This window comes from Pinus tabuliformis, chromosome 5_1 (assembly GCF_031772625.1).
Source record: "Pinus tabuliformis cultivar Carrire ecotype Pingquan chromosome 5_1, CPIR1, whole genome shotgun sequence".
Lineage (NCBI taxonomy): Eukaryota > Viridiplantae > Streptophyta > Pinopsida > Pinales > Pinaceae > Pinus > Pinus tabuliformis.
Genome location: NC_142305.1, coordinates 807325661 through 807330932, shown reverse-complemented (window position 1 = coordinate 807330932; position 5272 = coordinate 807325661).

Genomic DNA, 5272 nt, shown 5'->3' with positions numbered 1-5272 from the left:
TTCTTTCTTCCTAATCATGCCATGATGTTGCTTTCCAAAGTTAAGTGATTAATAAGAATGATTCCAAACTACACTGGCAGCATTTGATATTTTGTTTACTAAAATTGAGTTTAAGGATCAGCACAAACTCGCGCGCTGGAGTTGAAAATCATCTGTCAAAGAAAAACATTTCAATTTTAATCTCAAATAAATATACTTCATTATCCAAAAATAAAATAATTCAACTTTATATATAAATAAATAAAATATATAAATGAATAAAATAATTGAAAGTAAAAAGGATAATAAATAAAATATATAAATGAATAAAATAATTGAAAGTTATATATAAATAAATAAAATATATAAATGAATAAAATAATTGAATTTTATATATAAATAAATAAAATATATAAATGAATAAAATAATTGAAAGTTTTTATATAAATAAGTAAAATACATAAACGAATAAAATAATTGAAATAATTGAAAGTAAAAAGGATATTCTGCAATTCATATTTTCAAAAGAAAAAGAAATGTAAAAAATAAAGTAGTTAAAAGTAAAAGAAAATATTTTTTTAATGTGGAAAATGATTTTTTTTTTTATATTCTTTGCGTGGAAAATGATTTTTTTTTTTTTTCACAGGTGGAAAATGAATATTTGGAAAATGATTTTTTTTTTCCACATGTGAAAAATGAATATTTATAAGTTTTGATACGAAGATTAATAATAATAAAAAATACAATGTTATATATAGATAAAATATTTTAATATTTATTTAGTGTTTAATTAAACTAAAATATTTTAGAGGGCATTGTTATTTTAATGTTCATTTAATGTTTAATTAGAGTTAAATATTTTGGTAGGTATTGTTAGGACATTTGGATTTTTAGAAGTTTAGTAATTTCTATTTGATTTAATGAGTTTATTAAGGAAAAATGTGTTTTTTTAGTATACATTAAGTGCATTAATACCAATATAGATCCATTTTAACCATGAATTTAACATGGGTTAAGGGATCAAACTTATTTTAGAGTGCAAAAAAACGATATATAATTTTTTATTGTTTAAATTGTATTTTTGAATATTATAGAGATTACATAACATGATTATTAGCCATTTTATTAGCACACATTAATTGTTTTTTTGTTATATATATATATATGTTTGTCAATACTAATTCATATTAAAATATTTTATTCATAATCTACATTGGACATTTTATTCTATACAACATTAAAAATATATATATTTTTTAACATTTGTTATTTTATTTTTATAAATATATATGAAGTTGATATCACGTGTTAAAATATTTTTGAAAAGTATCTTTACTCACATATTTTTATTTATTTTTTACTTTTAATTACTTTACATGAGATTATATTATGTCATATGGATAATTAATTAAATATGGATGTCATTTTTTTTGTATTATAGTTGACATTGCTTTTATATTTAGAGAATATTGTATTTTTATTTTAAGAAGGATGGACATACTTACACATCCCCTTCACATGGGGTTGTAGAATGAGCCTCTCCGCTCAAAAAATTGCTTAAAGTAGCCATGTTTGCTTGGGCCATGGATGTTTCCTCTTAGAAGATTTAACCAATACTTGAGTTATGATCTTTGATCTAGTTGGGCGAGTGGTTTGTGGTTCTTGAAGGCATTTACCCTATATGGTATATTTTGTTTTTCATAAAAACATACCTATTTTTGTTGGCACAAAACATTTAAAACAAAAAATTAATAATAAAATAATATTTCCGTATTTGTTATAAAAGAAATGTGCATATCTATATATATATAGCCAATAAAAATATAAAAGAAATGTTTATCTATATATATATATATATTGCAAATAAAAAAAATCAATTGTATTGATAGGTGCTTTCTACCGTTGAAGTATTGGGGAGGTATAATTCTTTAAATACTTAATATGGAGACAAGACATAACAAAATCAATTGTATTGATAAGTGCTTTTTATAGTTGAAGTATTAGGGAGGTATAATTCTTTAAATACTTAATATGGAGATAAGACATAACATTATATATATATATATATATATGTATGTATATAATGTTTTAATAGTGTGGTGATTACTTTAATGGAGATGTGTATTTCTTTCATGCTCAATATGGAGTTGACATGTGGTATGTGTGTTAATAACCAGTGTACATATATCTTAACGAAGGATCTATCATTTGTCAAGAGGAATAAAATACCTTGAGGTGCAAATCCTTTTTAAAAGTGTAAAACTTGAGGAAATGTTCGCATCTCAAGGGGTTTGATCTCTTTTGGTGCATGATAGATGTGGTTAAGATGGATCCACATTGGTGGTAATAATGTTTATTATTGTTATTTGTTTGAGTAGACATTGATTTGGAATGGATCATTGACAAAAATGGTTCTAATAGTTGTGTTTTAGGTTTAGTACTCACGTTGTACAGTTAATGGTTTTAAAACCTTTGCTAAAGCCTTGTGTTCATGCCTTGGAAAGTTTTATGCATGTAGAGATCTGGGCAATGTGGAGTGGGCCCTAGCCCTGAGCCCCACAATTCACATACTATAACACAACATATGGAAGCAAAGGAGGAAAAATACCAAAGCAAAAGTCATGTGGAGGTTTTGGTTATGCAAAGTTGTGAACAATCACAAGGAGCTTATCAATGTCACTCTAAACACGTAGACTAGGTTAGTAGGCTAGCTAAGGAAAATGGTTGTGCATAGTTGGGCCCATAAAGGTTTGTGATTAAACACAGTAGAGCCTAATTTGCACTTTCGAAAGGAAAAGGTTTGTGAAGTTCAAAGCAGTGTGGAGGAAAGGATAAAGTGGGCCAGGGAGGGCGACAAGGCGGTGGAGGAAGGAGGGGAAAGTCTCACTTTGTTCTTTGCAGTTTGTGGGAAAACCAAGGAAAGAAAGGAAGTGATCCTATTTTCCTTTGGCCTTTTGTTATGTATGTGGAAGAGCCCAAGATCGAAGACCTTGGCCTACTTGGCAAAGAATGCAACCACATCGAGTGGCGACATGTGTACCCTACAATCAATATGGATGACCTATGAATCAAATAATGCTACATGGAATCCACATGGATGATGATAACCACAAAGGAGAAGAGTTGTAAGGTTCTATATTTGGGAGATACAATGACCATTGTGGATAAAATTGATAGATAAGGATGTAAAGATATGGTCAATAAATTCATGGGGGGGCTCTTAACCTTCATGGAGAGAATGAGTTGTTGGAGGTAATAAAGATGGTGATCTATCACTAGTGAAGGGGTGGTTGTTATCAAGCTAGGTTGTGTAAATCTCAACTTGGATTGATTTGTATTGATGTGAATAGACTTATATAGTATTACAAAAACAACTCTTCATTTTCTACAGTCAATTTCTATATTGTTCATATTTCCCCTATTTACATATTTACAAGATATTCACCAAATTCCTAAGGATTGGGTGTTAGTGAGCCCAGGCATTATTTTGAAAATTTCAAACTTTTATAAAATTTCAAAGTGCTTTGATGAAGATGTATACAATTTTCTCATTTGTGGAACAAAGTCCTAGATGAATAGTCTCAACCTCTACATGATGTCAAATCAAATTATACTTTATGTTTATGTTTGGTTTGATCATGGAATTTTGGATTCTTGACCAACTTGATTACAAAAGTATTGCCAATTAAAAGCGAGGTAGAGTTCACTTGTTTCTTTTGTAAGTCTTCAATAATTTTTTTGAGCCACACAATCTCCTTTGTTGTTTCTGCAACTACCACATATTCTACTTCTGTTGTGGAATTTGTTGGAACTAATTATTTGTGTGACCTCCAAGAGACAACTCCTGATCCCTTACTCCAAGATACAATACATTGATGCCCACATTTTTGCAAAGGGTGAGGAACCAATAAAATAATCAAAGGAAATGCTTCAGAGTATTGCTCAAGAGGTTATGCATATTAACAAGTTGAATTGTTTAAGGCTATCCCAAGTAATTTTCCACTACCAACCAGTGAAACCATCATTTATGGTAGGATTTATACAATTTTGAATGCTATAGGATAATGTATACATTTTGAATGCCATGGATTGCAACAGGGGCGGTTCATAATTGCGACAACAAGAGACTTATGGTACGGTCTTGGGCTGCCATAAAATATGCTTTAATTAATATATAAAAAATAAAAAAATTCTTGCGCCACAAACCAAGGAGATAAATAAAGTCACATAGAGAAATAAAGTTGGGAAAACCGCCAATTTTGCATAGAAAATCCTGTAAATTCACAAGCTCACGCAATGTACTAAAGCACAGGACAAAAATCTACTTCTACTTTCAACCAACGGAAGCCAATACATCGATGAAAGCAATATGAACAAGAAGAAGATAAATCAATGGCACATAACACAAGATGTATCTTGGGAAAACCACTGCTCAAAACCCCACTATCTATATTGCATATATTAGAAATATGAGTGAAGATACAAAACATGATCTCACTAGAACAATTCCGCACAAGTATGCTCAACTCTCTCAGCTCACAAGCTAGCTCTTGGCCAACACTTAGCCAATTTTGCAGCTCTCCAAGCCCCTAATCTCTTGTGTATTTCCTAGGATGAATAGCTCATATTTAAAAGGAATTCATGCCTCCAAAACTACGCAATCCAAAAATAGGACCAATCTTTGATGCATGCATGATATTTACACTCCAGTAAATAATACCACTGGTAGTACACTGTCCCTACATTTTAGTCTCAACTGGGTCTTTCTCTAAACTGACATGCATGAGTTTCTCATGAGGGAATCTTCAGTTAACTGAAGTAGCACTAGTGGATGCACTAGTGCACCAACTTAGTCCTCTATTGGTTCCACAAACAGTTTGGAACTAATTTCACTGAACTTAACTCAGTGAACTGAGTGATCTAATTTCCAAATCAATTTAAACTCATACTGGACCCCTAAACTTTAGGGAGAACATATACATGACTACAGAAAGACTTCCAACTCGAAATTCCTAAGCTAATTAAGTTAATTATACTTAATTAACTATTTACAAGTTGTTATGAGAATACAATTCGATTTTAATTCACATCTTAATTCAAGGACAAATTATATTGGAATTTATTGTTGCCATTTCTCAACACTCCCTCTCAACAAGAAAGGGATTATCAACTACCCTGATCCTGTCTCTATGAAACTCGAATTTACATCTTGACAATGCCTTTGTCAAAATGTCAGCATCTTGCTCCTCCGGGGGAATGTACTCTAACAACATAATCCGCCTCAATACAAAAT